General features: G+C 43.8%; 1 pseudogene; it reads right to left on the reverse strand.

Moving 5' to 3' along the window:
* Window positions 1-14911: 14911 nt before the first annotated feature.
* Window positions 14912-15029, reverse strand: LOC126285592 (5S ribosomal RNA; annotated as a pseudogene).
* Between the last annotated feature and the right edge of the window lie 2291 nt (window positions 15030-17320).

The raw sequence follows: 17320 nt of genomic DNA on the forward strand, positions 1-17320 counted from the left end.
GCCCGGCCGGGTGGTGTCGTCCGTCAGGCCGGCAAAGGCGGGCCAGGGGGGAGGGGGAGGGGGGGCAGAGGCGTTGCGTGACTGAGTCACCGCTGGCGCTGCCACCGCGGGCCGAACAAGCGAGGTACTGAAAAAGCCAGGCAGTCGCCTACCGTCGCTGAAGCACTCCCCGCACGATTCTAATCTTTTATCACTCCATTTGGCAATTACTGTGCATACCAAATGGATAGCACCTGGTAATTAACGTATACTGTTCAAGGTAAACGACTGCAACAGCTTGACAAGTGAACTAAAAACGCTGATTCGTCTTAGGGAATTCACTTACACGACATACCAAGTAACTCACCTAAGCTGTTAATCTCGTTTTCAAAACCTTTTAATAGAGTAATTCTAATAGTAACTCCATCGGTGCTTGATAATAACAGCAAAAAGGCATCACTTTTCCTGAGGGTTTTAGGATTACGTACCTCAATCGACAAAAACGAAACGCTTTACACGGCCACTTTGTTGTCTGTCTGCCTGTCAGTCAGTCCACCGCAAGAGCTCTTTTTGTAACTAACGGATCAAGCTGAAATTTACGTCGGGTACTAAGATCTATGGTGCATTGGCGAAAAAAAAGTTCCGGTTTCAAAGTCAGTGCATTCAAAAGATACGGCCATGTATGTCACATACTCTTCACACTAGCAACTTTTTCATCAAATATACAGCTGAATTACATACTGTATATACATGTTCAGCCTGGTAGTCTAGCGGAAAAGCGCGTTTGTGGCAACCGAACGGTCCTAGGAAGAATTTCGTTCGGATCACGGATACTTCAGCCTTCATTTTAACTTGGCGTTCACCTCACAACGATGTGAAGAGGTACCAGAAACGACACGTGGTTCTGATTCCGCGTTAAGCTGTAGGTCTCCATTCCACCGTTGAATAACGGGTATGTTAGGGACACGCGAGTGATCGAATTGGCGTCCAATAGGACGACTTCCACCAAGCCGCTGATCGACACGAAGTTATTATTATCATCATCTACATAAATAATTAACTTTGTACCGAACCCTCAGAGCGCGCGTCCGATCCCACTTCTCTGGTTTTCTTTTCTTATTTTTACTCATTTTTTGATGTATGGCTCCACCGAAACTTCCTTAAAGGAAGCTGATAAAACCTGTATAAGGGTTATACTTGTTTTATTTTTCATACAGAAAGGTACGTAATATGGCTGTGCGATTCTTTATTACGGACTCCATCAGAAGTTGATATTTTCCGCCACTTGTGCGTTAAGATTAAACATGTTGCATGCATAAAAAACTCATTTATTCTGACGTAGCTTGATAATGCCTAAGGAGGAAAAATTAGTTAATTGCTAAATATTGAATTCAAACGTTTACTCAAAAAAAAAAAAAAAGAAAGAAAGAAAGAAAAAGGCAATCTGCACAGGAAATGACCTCCTTTAAGAAATTTCCTGATGTTCAGTAACTATTATTTATTCGGTCACGATTATGTTTTCGGCTTTCTAGTCCATCGTCAGGCGATTACTTAATGTCGCAACAGAGATGAAAGTGACGTGCGACTAGGACGCGAGTTGCCTTTAATGCAGCATTATCTCAACGCACAGAAATCTTTCTTTAAAAAAATTGATTTTAAAGTGGATTTTTCTGATAGAATTATGCCCTGAAACTGACATCTTTCTTCTTATATCCATGATTACGTGCACCGGACAGAGATTATGCTGTTTGTCATGCAGTTCGTAGCCTCAAACAACGAGAAACTTGCCTCACGCACCGCAAGAGCAAACATTCGCGCACCTGTGTGTGTGCAACGTATTCAGCTCAGTCTCTTACCACAAGGTGAGACTGTGATAATGGAAAGAATATATAATTATTGACTTGGGATAAAAAAAAAGCCTAAACGCTGTTGTATGAATCATTTGTTTGAAGCACTGAGGTAACACACACGATATTAGGCAAGTGTAACAGTTTCTTTGGCTTCGGTGTAGTTCAATGTACTAAATCTGAAAGAAGAAATACGCAATATCACACTGACGCGCTGAGTGAGAACAGATGAGTACCTTCGTAAAAAAAAATATCTGGAAGGAGCTCAAATGAAGGTGAAAGAAAGGAATGAAAAGAAACAACAGACTGGCTTGAAGAAGAAGAATAGGAATGTTGTACATGGGTGCTTTACTAAGAATTCATAAAAGGAAACGCGTCCCTCACGTTTCCACTTCACTATCACATCTGAAACATTGGATCTAGGGATGTTTAGGAGTGTGAGAATCTCACGTACAGATGTATGACGCAAGTGACACCCAATCACCTGACCACGTTCGAAGTCCATGAGTTCCGCAGAGCGCCCCATTCTGCTCTCACGATGTCTAATGACTACTGAGGTCGCTGATATGGAGTACCTGACACTAAGTGTCAGCACAATGCAACTAATATGAAAATACGTATGTTTTTGGGGGTGTCCTGATACTTTTGATCTCACAGTGAACGTGTGTGTTATTCACTTACAGAAGGCTTTCGATAGCATTCAGGTAGTAGACGTGGAAAACATGCTCTACAATAGCGCTATTCCTTTCAGTTTAATAAAACTACTGAAGACAGTTTTTAAAATAACGGCATCCAGGCGAAAAATGGTTCCAGATAAACTAGCTATATACCCGTAAATAGTGGTATTAGAAATGGTGACTCTTTGAGCACGCCTCTTGTTAATAGAGTCTTGGACGAGTTGATGAATAAGGTAGTGGCTGGTGCTGACTATAGAATGTGGGGATGAAGAAATAAAAACCATTTGTTACGCTGACGATGCAGTTCCACTAGCGAACAAGTGAAAATAACATGCAGAAACTTTTAAATATACTTAACGTGATAGCCAAGAACCTCAATACGGCCATATCCAATCAAAAAGCCATCAATTAGATGCAAACTGGAAGTAGATGGAAAATTTTTTTGACAGGTAATGGCATGTAATTACTTTGGTATTGAATTTCCCCGCTGTGAAAACGCCGCCGGCCGTGGTGGCCAGGCGGTTCTAGGCGCTTCAGTCCAGAACCACGCGACTGCTACGGTCGCAGATTCGAATCCTGCCTCGGGCATGGATGTGTGTGATGTCCTTAGGTTAGTTAGGTTTAAGTAGTTCTAAGTTCTAGGGAACTGATGACCTCATGTGTTTAGTCCCATAGTGCTCAGAGCCATTTGAACCATTTGAAGAGACGATAAATTATTGTGCCAGCGTGATACAATGTTTGCCATTTGAACCATTTTTTGTGAAAACGCCAGAAGGTGGTTAGAGAACAAGTAGGGGGATAAAAGAACAAAGTGGCATGGTCTGCAAATATTACGGTTTGGAAAAACAAACGTATAGGAAAGGACGCAAAGGCAACGATATACAAAACAATAGTGAGAACAATTGTGGCCAACACAGCTGAGACAGTAGCTGAAACGTGAAGAACTACAACACTTTCCGACACCACGGAAATGAAGATTCTGAGGAGGACTACAGGGAAGACAGTGAGAGGTGGAGAGAGAAGTGACAGCATTAGGAAATGATGTGAACTGGACTGCACTAGTAAGTCTAGACAAAGCACGAATGGGACGAACACATAGGCAGAATTGAAGAACGGAACATGCTGAAAATCTTAAGAAATGAACCACCAGCTGGCAAGAGAAATCCAAGGAAAAGAGAGAGTCACAGCCTCAGAGTAGATTGAGGGATACTGAAGGAAACATGTCTTAACTTAGGAAGAAGAAAGCTTCAACGGGATCAGTAAGATGAAGGAAAAACTTACTCTCATTCGGCTGGGAACTGTTACAGAGATTCATCGGCAATAGACCACTCCACTCGAACTATCAACACAACTGACGTTGCTAAGGGTCTTCCACATCGCTGGCACAATACAACTGGTACTGACTTAGTCAGGGTTTAATGTCCAGGGAGGGGGCACTGGCAGCTGGTCGGAGGAGGTAAAGGAGGCCAGGCCGCCTCATTTTTCTGTGTTAAAACTAGTAGTAGTAGTAGTAGTAGTAGTATGAGTATTAGTAGCAATATTTGTTTTTACAGTAAACCTTTATACACTTTTGTCAGCGAGAGCGGAAGACTTTACCTTGTGCTAATTATTCTAAACCAGCAACACTAGGCCGGCTGGAGTGGCCGAGTGGTTCTAGGCGCTACAGTCTGGAACAGCGCTACCGCAACGGTCGCAGGTTCGAATCCTGCCTAGGGCATGGATGTGTGTGATGTCCTTAGGTTAGTTAGGTTTAAGTAGTTCTAAGTCTAGGGGACTGATGACCTCAGCAGTTAAGTCCCATAGTGCTCAGAACCATTTGAACCAACACTAGAGGTTAACTTAAGGCAGCCGGAGATGCAAGCCATATGGCGAAGAGGCCAGAGCCATTACAGGCCGCCTGTCAACGCTCGGTTGTCATGGTAACCTGATGTGAGGGCAAGAGACAGAAGATGCGGTACAGGTGGTCCTAAGCCATGGTGGATGCGCTTCGGTGGCACGGGAGGCCAGCAGCTATGGTGTCGCGTCTCTAGGTTTCCCTTACGTTAGTTGTTCTTTGTGCAGTGAATATGGAGAGTTAAACGCGCTACAAACTAAGATCTGTAAAACTGCCCCCATCCCAATCTCCTTTTGCTCTCTGTTTTGCACAACGTTAAAATATAGTTTTGTATAAAACAAGTAAAGATTCTTTTCTCCAGGCTTTAGGATATTCCTGCTTCCTTCTACCAGTTTTCCAAACGTACAGCAATTCTGGATGACATCGTTGTAAATGCATTCGCTCAAACTGTGAAACGAGGTGGAACTGTAAGGCCAGAATAATATCTGCCATTCACGAAAACCGTCAGGGGGTAACTGAGGCTCTAAATGGAAAATTGACGGTCCAGACTATAGTGACTAATTCACAAACTGGAACTTCCATGAATAGAACTGAAATGATGGCTGAATGCACTAGCAATCCATTTATGTCAAAACGTAAACAAGTGTACTTCGACGTAATGTATAATACTGTAACAACCTGGAAACTTCTCTTCCTTAAATTATACCACGCTGCTCAGTTCGTCAATTAAGCCTAGCATTTTTCGATGGACGGTTCGAATTGATTGTAGCGTGTCCTTCAATCGCTCACGGTTATGTGTATAACTAGAGGCTGTATTTTCTTCCCAGCATAAAGAAACAGCCGGCCGCTGTGGCCAAGCGGTTCTATGCGCTTCAGTCCGGAACCGCGCTGCTGCTACGTTCGCAGGTTCAAATCCTGCCTCGGGTATGGAGGTGTGTGATGTCTTTAGATTAGTTGGCTTTAAGTAGTTCTAAGTCTAGGAGACAGATGACCCAGATGACCTCTGATGTTAAGTCCCATAGTGCTTAGAGCTATTTGAACCATAAAGAAACATTACACTCCGTCAGTTTGGGAGACGTTATCGAAAGAATGATTGAGTATGGAACGGACAAAATTCTTCCCAAAGCTTTCAAAATATTTAGTGTAATTGCCACCATTCCTGCAACAAGTGTTTCAGTTGAATGGAATTTTTCCTATCTTAAATACGTAAAAACATATTTGAGGAGCAGTATGGTCCTGGATCGCTTATCAGCTCTTACTTGTATCCCAGTTGAAAAACCAGTATTGCGAAGTCGAGACACATTGTATGACGATGTCATCAAAAGATTGTGGAAAAAAAGTATCATCGAGGTAACTTGTTTTACAAGTAACGATACCCAAACGCCCACTCTGTCCATTCGTTTGTAAATGAAAGTGAGTGTAGTAGTAGTTATAGCGGCAGTCGACGTCGTCGCCTTTGTAGCAGCAGTGCTAGTAGTAGTATTAGTAATTATAGTGGTGATCGTTAGGAACGCTAGGAACGTGTTGATTAAAAGGGAAGGGAAGGAAAGGAAAGGGTACCTGGCAATGTCTTCCAGGCTCCCCACAATTTAAGCCCGTCATCCGCAACTGGGAGTGGGAGGAGGGGATTCAACAAATTGACATCACAATAAAGTGGTTTCTGATAGAACACAACTACACACTGACGAGGAAATAACACTCAACACCACAAATAATTAATGTAGAGTAATGTGATGTCGGGAATAAATTAGTCTAGCTAACATATTTAAGTGATCAACATCGCAAGATCACATGTTAATGTAAGCGTGAGATAAGCCGCTGCAAATGTGAAATGCATTGTGTTGTACAGGTGCTGGGTACCAGTTTGCAGCATGGAGTTCCATGCCTGTTGCACTCGGTCGGTGAATAGAGGGATGCTTAATGCTGTTTGCGGATCACGCTGCAGTTGTCCGATGATGTCTCATGTATACTCGATGTAGAAACACGCCTATCAATTTTAGTTTATGTTACCCAACTCCTTCTTGATGTTGTGAATTTTGTTTCCCCCAAAAGTCCTTTACCATATGAAAATGTAGTAACTCACGGAATGACGTAAATAGAGAGGTAAAACTTAAGACGTAACACATTGCCTGATATGACAGGGTGTCTTATTGAAACCAAAAACAGGTGTAAAAATCGGCCAATAGATGTTGCTGTCTTCGAGGAAATGCGAGGTGCTGCTTTTCGAACTGAAAGAGTTATAGGTGCTAGCTACGCCGGTAGTTTACAGAATCTAATCGTTCCTAGCTAGTGTAGCACAATGGACTCGCATTCGGGAGGACGACGGTTCAATCCCGTCTCCTGCAATCCTGATTTAGGTTTCCCGTGATTTCCCTAAATCGTTTCAGGCAAATGCCGGGATGGTTCCTTTGAAAAGGGCACAGCCGATTTCCTTCCCAATCCTTCCCTAACCCGAGCTTGCGCTCCGTCTCTAATGACCTCGTTGTCGACGGGACGTTAAACACTAACCACCACCACCACCTACCTTGTGTTATAAACACCTGCTGGAAGATACGACATTTTAGCAGGACGGCGCTCCACTACATAGCTTGCTACATGTGTGAAAGATCTCTTGCGCACATCGTATGGTGAGGATCGCCTAATGAGGCGTAACTTTCGTTAAGTTTGGCCTGCCAGATCGCCAGACCTCAGTCCTCGTGACTATTGGTTGTGGGTTTATCTGAAGTCTCAAGTCTTCCGCGATTGTCCGACCACATAAGAGATGCAAAAGATAACATTAGACGGCAATTTCTGACTACCAACCTACTGACATGCTGTACAGAGGTGTTCAGAACATTATCGATCGACTACAGGTATTTGTTAATGGGTGATGGCCAACATATCTAGCATTTATTGTATAGAACATTGTGTTTTTGCTAGAAAATTCTTATGGTAGTTATTTCTTTCGTGTCACATGAAGCGCCATCAGTAGGTCGTTCTGTGCACTTTTTTATTTCAATAAAACCTCATTTAATTTCATGTGTGCTAACTTTAACCTCTCTCCCCATGTTATCCCGTGATGTATTGAATTTTCAAGTGTTAACAGACTGTCAGAGCACCCTATATATGCAGGGTGAATATTTACACAACCGAAAAACTACAGGGTCGGATTCCCGAATGGGAATGGAGGAACAAAAGTCAAGTGAACATGTCTTCGGTAATGCATTGTTGCCATAGTGGTGACGAATGAAACTTCTTCAGACCACGTGTTGTGTCTGTAGTCCACAAATAACGATTATCCAGGTTAATGATGCCAGTGCTCGTAAAGGCTGCTTCGTTGGTAAAGAGGACTGACGACAGAAATCCCATAACAGGGATGGTCTGGTGCAAAAAAAAAAAAAAAATACACAAAACCCTTCCCGTAAAGGGAAATCCACTGCTGATAATCCTTATATTCGTTGCAGGTGATAAGGATAGTAGCGGCTGTCATGCAGGATATACATAATCGTACTTCGGCTTACACCATATTGGCGGGCCACTTGTCTGGTGCTTGTACCTGAGCTCGTCTCAATATCGTGTACAACCCGGTCCTCGAAATCTGGTGAACTTACAGTCCGTCGCCTCCCTGTACCTGTACTTTCGACTGTCTGAAATGACCCAGGATCACACAAAAACCAAAAAAGGGCCTGAAATGGTGTGTGATGTGGTTGGTGTCTGTCAAGGTAATTGTTTTGGTACAGCTGTGCTGCCTCTAGAACGTCTGCATCTGCTTGGTCGTACACAGACACCATTTCGGCTTGTTCCCGACACAGAAACCGGACTATTCTGTTGCTTACAGAACGCTACGTCTATCACACAGCCTGCAACGCACAAGGATCACACGGCACAAGGTCAGAGCAACTGTCATTCGTCAGCGCCATATAATGTGGCAACAACGGATCAGGACACATGTTCCTAGGAACATTTTTCCTCCATTTAGAGTAGGAATCGGTCACTGCAGTTCATCGGCTTTATTAATGTTAACCCTGATTGGTTTCTGCTTAATGAAGACTGCTATAATTTATTATCTAAATGACCTACAATGATTTAAATTTTATAATGAGCATTAATTTATAAAATTTCCATTATTGTGGGTCATTTAGCTAAAAAATTGTAAGTCACCATCAACAAGAAATAAATCAGTAAAATTCTTTTGTCGAGGGTTATTTCCATGAAGATGTGTTGTTTAGAGATGAGAGGGACATTTACACACGCATGTGGGCAATCCGCTTTTTTCAAGCAAGTGGCGTAGTTTCAAGCGATGTGTTTGTCAGTAGGGGCAGCACAATGACTGTCTCCAACAGAGGAGAAATACATGGAAAAGAGTTTCCATCTTACTCAATGCTGGAAACACACGTAAGGTGTCGACTTCATAGGCCCATCGATCGGCTTCTGTGGTAGAAGTAAGGAAGTGAGTTTAGTTTTTTATGTCTCCTCGACAGCTGAATTAATTGGAGACGAAGTGCTGCTGAGATTTTTAATATTGGAGGGGAAGGACGTGGCAGGCACCATCCCGAGGATCGGCTAGAGCAAAATGAGAAAACCACGGCAACGAAAATTCCGTATGGCTAGCATTAGGGTTGAACACGGGTCTCTCGAATACAAGCCTAGTGCTTTAGGCACTACGTATTCTGCTCAGTGCTACGTTGGAAATGACAGACGAGCATTATATAGTTAAGTGAATGGGCAGAACAGGAATGTTTATGTTCATATGCGGTACTTAGTAATAGCGATGAATATAAAATTAAATCAACCGCATTTTCGCAATGTTAGACAGCAGCGATTACCAATGGCCGGCTTCTGAACGAAGATTACCGACTTTTGCCGACATCTACGCCAAGTGATTTCAGCTAAAGCTAGTAAAAGGTTTCTTGGCACTTCCACTCCCCTTTTCTGATCGGTAGTTGTCGCTAGAAGTCTGACATGGTCATTTTGTTTATTGAGGGGTCCGCCTGTCTTAGCAATTAGTTCAATATCTTGAAGTGCTACAACAGGATTAATTTAATTTCATCCACGTTACTTCAAATAAGAACAACATTTAAATGAGAAGTTCGAACGAGGGTTGGAACTTTGATGGTGACAACTATTTATTTACAGCTCGTACAAAATAGATAAGTGTTTCAAAGTTTTACTGACCTTCAACGTAGTCACCAGCATTCTGTGTAACCCGTTGCCAGCGATGTGGAAGTCGTACGATACTCTTATCAGTGCCAGTTGTGTTGACAGCTCGAGCGGCGCGGTCTATTGATCGTCGAATTTGTAGCAGTTCTGAAGCGAATGCCGTAATGTGTTTCCTTCAGTTTAGAAATCGGGCTGAACTTACGAGCGCTTAAGTCAGGGGAGTGGTGGTATAGCACTTAGCAGTCCCCATCAGTCAAACAAATCAGTTACAGCTTGCACTGTACGTGTTTGAGCATTGTCCTGCAAAATAATGGTCAGGTCCTGTAGAAAGTGTCGTCACTTCTGTCAGTAAGCTGGCAGTACGTTGTGTTCCAAAAATGAACAGCATAGAGGCAGAAGTCATGACACTCACTTCAGGACCTGACCAGCAGCGAACGGTTGTACGAAGGTGAGTCAAATAAAAAAAATGGTTCAAATGGCTCTGAGCACTATGGGCCTTAATTCTGTGGTCATCAGTCCCCCAGAACTTAGATCTACTTAAACCTAACTAACCTAAGGACACCACACACATCCATGCCCCAGGCAGTATTCGAACCTGAGACCGCAGCGTCAAATGAAAACCTTAAATTTGTAATAAAAAATAACAGCGTGCAGAATGGCCTGTAGGTGGCAGCATAGTGCAGGTGCACTCATACCGTCACAGTATTTGTGTAAACATGGCCGCCCCACTTGCAACTTGCACCAGGGAAGAGCAGCGTTCTGTTATTCGGTTTTTGCGTAGCCAAGGTGTGAAACCTACTGAAATTCATAGACGAATGAAGGTTCAGGACGGTGATGCTTGTTTGTCACAGCAGCAAGTCTACAAATTGAGTAGGATGTTCGCAAATGGTGTGACTTCAGTGGAAGATGCGCCTCTTCCAGGTCAGGCACAACGAGTTGTGACTCCACAGAACATTGCAGCAGTTGAAGCCACAGTGAAGGAAAACCGCCGAGTGACACTGAATGACAATGCAGCATGTTTACAGATTAGTCATGTGTCAGCACACCACATTGTGCATGATGTGCTCCAATTTCACGAAGTGTCTGCAAGATGGGTGCCACGCAGCTGACTCCTGAAATAAGAGAACGACGTGTTGATGCTTGTGAAGAACTACTTCGGCGTTTTGAATGAAAAGAAATTGGCTTCCTTGCTAGAATCGTTACTGGGGCGAAGCCTGGGTTCACTTCCACCAACTGGAAACGAAAACAGCGAGCAAGGAATAGCGCCATTCCTCATCACCATAACCAAAGAGGTATCGAACAAACCATCAGCAGGGAGGGTTATCATGACTCTTTTGGGACGAGAAAGGCGTCATTTTGGAGCATTACATGCCTGGAGGGACCACTGTCACCAGTGCATCATACACACATCTCCTAAAAAATCATCATAAAAAATCAAATGAAAGCGACGTGAATTGCTGTCAGCAGGTGTCCTTTAGCAACATGACAATGCAAGGCCCCACACTGCCCGTACAACAGTTGAAACAATCACAAACCTATATTTTGAGTGTCTTCCTTATCCACCATACTCAGCAGACCTTGCCCCAAGTGATTTTCATGTGTTCAGACCACTCAAAGACACAGTGGGGGGAAAGAAGTTCCGTTCCGATCAAGAGGTACGCCATGCCGTGCATGAGTGGTTGCGCGGACTAACAGAAGAATGTTTTTCTAAGGCAATTTATGCACTTTGTAAACGCTGTAGAACTTGCATTGAGCGTGGGGGAGATTATGTTGAAAAGTGATACAGCTTTGTACCACTTCTGCACAATAAATAATACACTACTGGCCATTAAAATTGCTACACCAAGAAGAAATGCAGATGATAAACGGGAATTCATTGAACAAATATATAATACTAGAACTGACATGTGATTACATTTTCACGTAATTTGGGTGCATAGATTTGGAGAAATAAGTACCTAGAACGACCACCTCTGGCCGTAATAACGGCCTTGATACTCCTGCGCATTGAGTCAAACAGAGCTTAGATGGCGTGTACAGGTACAGCTTCCCATGCAGCTTCAACACGATACCACAGTTCGTCAAGAGTAGTGACTGGCGTATTGTGACGAGCCAGGTGCTCGGCCACCAGTGACCAGACGTTTCCAAATGGTGAGAGATCTGGAGAATGTGCTGGCCAGGGCAGCAGTCGAACATTTTCTGTATCCAGAAAGGCCCGTACAGGACATGCAACATGCGGTCGTGAATCAACATACTGAAATGTAGGGTTTCGCAGGGATTGAACAAAGTGTAGAGCCATGGGTCGTAACACATCTGAAATGTAACGTCCACTGGTTGAAGTGCCGTCAATGCGAACAAAAGGTGACCGAGACGTGTAACCAATGGCACCCCATAACCCCCACGTCAGGTGATATGCTAGTATGGAGATGACGAATACACGCTTCCAATGTGCCTTCACCGCGATGTCGCCAAACATGGATGCGAACATCATAAAGCTGCAAACAGAACCAGAATTCATCCGAAAAAATGACGTTTTGCCATTCGTGCATCCAGGTTCGTCGTTGAGTACACCATCGCAGGCGCTCCTGTCTGTGATGCAGCGTCAAGGGTAACCGCAGCCATGGTCTTCGAGCTGATAGCATATGCTGCTGCAAACGTCGTCGAACTGTTCGTGCAGATGGTTGTTGTCTTGCAAACGTCTCCATCTGTTGACTCACGGACCGAGACGTGGTTGCACGATCCGTCACAGCCATTCGGATAAGACGCCTGTCACCTCGACTGCTAGTGATACGAGGCCGTTGGGATCCAGCACGGATTTCCGTATTACCCTCCTGAAACCACCGATTCCATATTCTGCTAACAGTCATTGGATCTTGACCAAGGCTAGCAGCAATTGCGTTAGGCTGCAATCCGACCTTTATCAAAGTCGGAAACGTGATGGTACACATTTCTCCTCCTTACACGAGGCATCACAACAACGTTTCACCAGGCAACGCCAGTCAACTGCTGTTTGTGTATGAGAAATCGGTTGGAAACTTTCCTCATGTCAGCACGTTGTAGGTGTCGCCACCGGTGCCAACCTTGTATGAATGCTCTTAAAAGCTAATCACTTACATATCACAGCACCTTCTACCTGTCGGTTAAATTTCGCGTCTGTAGCACGTCACCTTTGTGGTGTAGCAATTCTAATGGCCAGTAGTGTACTTAAAAAAAATTTTACGTTTTCATTTGACTCACCCTCGTATATGATTGTTAAGTATGGAGTTCTTGGATCAGCATACTTTGAAAGGAACTTGTACCAGAAAACTTGTTTTTATTAAGTGATTTAAGTTTCTTCACTACATCCAGGATATCTATTCTACGTTACTCATGTTGGCACCTATTCTTGGTTCGAATTGTGAAATATTTACTTCCTCTTTTGTGAAGGCATTTCGGAAGGCTGTGTTTAGTAACTCTGCTTTGACAGCACTGTCTCCGATAATATCTCCAAGCCCTGTTAAGCTTTACTTTTGGTACCTTCCCTTGTTTCAGTTAATCAAAAACTAGCTTTGCCTCTGTTTCCTAATTCGGAGTAGTTTTTTGTGAGCAGAGACCGGGACTGCGTAGTTTCCCAAGGCGACGTAACAAAGGGGACACGTGCTGGCAGCTCACGTGGAGGCGGCGCTCGCCGCTGACCTGGCCAAGGCGTCGCGGCCGGTCGATGCCGGCCGTGAGCGAGACGTCGATACCGCCGACCACAACACAACACGGGCGCCGCTGCCATCCGTCAGGGCCAGACCTGGTTAATGGCCAGTCTGGCGGATGCGGCCGACCGCCTCACCTGTTGACCGCCGGACACGCTGGTTGAAGGGACGGCCGGGGTGTGTGGGTGGGGAGTGGCGGAAAGGAGGGAGGGAGGAGAATGTGGCGGCTCGCTGTCTTTATTCCTGTGCTGAAGCGCGGCCTAAAAGGCTCGAACAATTTATGTCACAGCTAGGACAATTTCGGCCTCTGATAGAGCTTTCGATGGCACAGCGATCTAGTGAATTCTGTCTTCCAGTTTACACGATGTCCCTTGTTTATCGTTGTGGTCTTCAGTCCAGAAACTGGTTTGATGCAGCTCTCCATGCTACTCTATCGTGTGCAAGGTTGTTCATCTCCCAGTACCTACTGCAACCTACATCCTTCTGAATCTGTTTAGTGTATTCATCTCTTGGTCTCCCTCTACGATTTTTACCCTCCACGCTACCCTCCAATACTAAATTCGTGATACCTTGATGCCTCACAATATGCCCCACCAACCTATCCGTTCTTCTAGTCAAGCTGTGCCACAAATTTCTCTTTTCTCCAATTCTGCTCAATACCTCCTCGTTAGTTGTGTGATCTACCCATCTAATCTTCAGCATTCTTCTGTAGCACCACATTTCGAAAGCTTCTATTCTCTTCTGGTCCAAACTACTTATCGTCGACGTTTCACTTCCATACATGGCTACACTCCATACAAACACTTTCAGAAACAACTTCCTGACACTTGAGTCTATACTCTATGTTAACATATTTCTCTTCTTCAGAAAAGCTTTTTTGCCATTGCCAGTCTACATTTTATATCCTCTCTACTTCCACCATCATCAGTTATTTTGCTCCCCAAATAGCAGAACTCCTTTACTACTTTAAGTGTCTCATTTCCTAATCTAATTCCCTCAGCGTCACCCGATTTAATTCGACTACATTCCATTATCCTCGTTTTGCTTTTGTTGATGTTCATCTTAAATCCTCCCTTCAAGACACTATCCATTCCGTTGAACTGCTCTTCCAAGTCCTTTGGTATCTCTGAGAGAATTACAATGTCATCGGCGAACCTCAAAGTTTTTACTTCTTCTCCATGGATTTTAATTCTTACTACAAATTTTACTTTTGTTTCTTTTACTGCTTGCTCAGTATACAGATTGAATAACAGCGGGGATAGGCTACAACCCTGTCTTACTCCTTTCCCAACCAGTGCTTCCCTTTCATGCCCCTCGACACATAATGACCATCTGGTCTCTGTACAAATTGTAAATAGCCTTCCGCTCCCTGTATTTTACCCCTGCCGCCTTCAGAATTTGGAAGCGAGTAATCCAGTCAACATTGCAAAAAGCTTTCTCCGAGTCTACAAATGTTAGATGTCCCTTATAGTTACTAAAGCGCTATTAGTTTTACTAATAAAAATTACTGTGTAACATACCATCCAACCACAACATCTGCACTTGGCCTCCAGTGGCGAACATACGGCGTCTTCAGGCCACGAGTGGCCTTCCGACCGCCATGTAATCCTCAGAGGAGGATGCGGACAGGGGGGGCATGGGGTCAGCACACCGCTCTTCTGGTCGTTACGATGTTATTCTTGACCGAAGTCGCTACTATTCGGTCGAGTAGTTCCTCAATTGGCATCACGAGGCTGAGTCCACCTCGAAAAATGGCAACAGCGCATGGTGGCCTGTGTAGTCACCCATCCAAGTGCCGACCATGTCCAACAGCGCTTAACTTCGGTGATCTCACGGGAACCGCTGTATCCACTGCGGCAAGGCCGTTGGCCACTCCAAAGGAAGTTGGAAAAGTATTGCATCTATTTCGGATTAAGGACAATGGCACAATGAAGTTCATTCGCGTAAGTCCAAAAATCGAGAATACTCTTCTCACCAGTGGCCAAAAAGTATTGAGATACAAGGTCGCATAAGCAATTCCCAGGGTGAGTCTTCGTCTGCATGTAGTACACGTCATCCGGCAACAACATCGTGTGCGTTGTTATTGATTCAACAGTGGCATGTATGAGGGAGGCCAGAATTCGCGGGACCAAGCGCAAGACGATAGCGTGGGCTGAAAGGGAACGCCTCGACTTCCAGTAAGGCGTATCGATTCTTTTGGCTTGGATAGTCTCCAGCAAGAGGCGTTAGAAAAGTTACCGCAGTGATAACTGGCTTGTGGCTACTAGACATTCATAGCTACGTTGCTTTTTCATCCTTCGATGTCAGCTTTTCCTGTCGTTGCGAATCAGATTTTGGCAAATGTTGCACTATTCGCCCACTAATATGGAAAGCTGTTTCTTTAAGTCGTCAATAATCTGACTGGTTTTATTGTGGCCCGCCACAGATTCCCCTCCTGTGGCAACCTCTTCATCTCATTCATCTCTCAGAGTAGCACTTCCAACCTACGTCCTCAGTTATTTGCTGGCTGCTTTCCAATCCCCGCCTTTCTCTACAGATTTTGCCCTTTACAGAACCCTCTAGTACCATTTACGTCATTCATTCCCTGATGTCTAAACAGATGTCATATCATCCAGTCGTTAAAGCCTTCACATCGTATGACTGCTAGCATGTCTCCATACCTTATCTCTGTTATTTTATCGTTAAGGTTCTTTCGCGAGATGAACATTGGACACAGTAAACTCGTTCCGCAATCTGTCGCAAATTCTGGTCCTTTAACCTTCTTCATTGGCGTTTCGTAAAAAGATCAGCCTCTTCATTCCAAGGATTCGTGTATAACCTCATGAAGCAGCGTAACTCTGGTGAACCCTGTGGGGAAGGAAGCACTTACCGCTATGTCTAGTGTGTCGAGAGAGTGATTTTTCTGTCACTTGACCAAGTTGCAGACGGCAGAGCCTAATTCATATCGTGACTAGAGAGAACGAAGAAACTGCGCAATAATCTTACTCGAAATTAAATGGTTTAATACTGGTATAAAAACTTGGCCACAGTATGTAACATGTCAAAGGTTTCGAGCCCCAGCATGATCCAATGATTAATTTCTCCAAAAATCCAGTTTTTAAATTTTAAAAGTCCATAATATTCAACTTAGAAAATTACACTTTTAGAATGAGTTTCATTTGACTATAAAAATATTCTGCAAAGGTTTTCAGGAAGCTACCTTACTTTACTTTTTGAAATATTTAACATTTTACGTAATCTCGAAAGTGCTTGATATTAAAGTTACTACCCTATAACTATGGAATTAAGTTCAGTTTTTCATAAAAACGTTCAGTAGGCGTTTTAGTGAACCTACGAGTACCTCGAAACTTCCTGGCAGATTAAAACTGTGTGCCCGACCGAGACTCGAACTCGGGACCTTTGCCTTTCCTGGGCAAGTGCTCTGCCTTCTGAGCTACCGAAGCACGACTCACGCCCGGCCCTCACAGCTTTACTTCTGCCAATATTTCGCCTCCTACTTTTCAAACTTTACAGAAGCTCTCTCACGAAAGGCAAAGGTCCTGAGTTCGAGTCTCGATCGGGCACACAGTTTTTATCTGACAGGAAGTTTCATATCAGCGCACACTCCACTGCAGAGTGAAAATCTCATTCTACGAGTACCTGCTTTATTTATTGAATTATTAACGACAAAACTATTTTCGTGCCAAGAACTGCAAAAATGAGATTAAATTACGTTAGTATATAAAACGCGAAGCTAAATGACAGCACTGTATATGTAAAATGAAAATGTGTCAACTTTCAGTACGATATTGTAATTCAACAAGGGCACAGAGGTTAGAAAGACACAGTTGAGAATCTAACCTCGATTGTGTTTGCAAAACTCTGGAGGTTAAAGTTTAAACTAGGCCGAGAATTTATACAATATAAACAGAGTACAGATTTATTTTGAGAAAAATTGGGCCCTTTTAGATCTTCAAATAACAACGATATAAAAAATTTTGTAGTCAAAAAAGAATGCCGGACGAGTGCTGCTGCCAAGACTGGAAACAATCTTGAGCGAGTGTTTTCTTTCGCCTTTCACACTGTAGGTATATACCATAAATACAGACGTGTCTGTACTGAGGAGGAGTTTCTGGGCGGTTCTAGGCGCTACAGTCTGGAACCGCGCAACTGCTACGGTCG

The sequence above is a fragment of the Schistocerca gregaria genome, chromosome 8, assembly GCF_023897955.1.
Source record: "Schistocerca gregaria isolate iqSchGreg1 chromosome 8, iqSchGreg1.2, whole genome shotgun sequence".
Taxonomy (NCBI): Eukaryota; Metazoa; Arthropoda; class Insecta; order Orthoptera; family Acrididae; genus Schistocerca; species Schistocerca gregaria.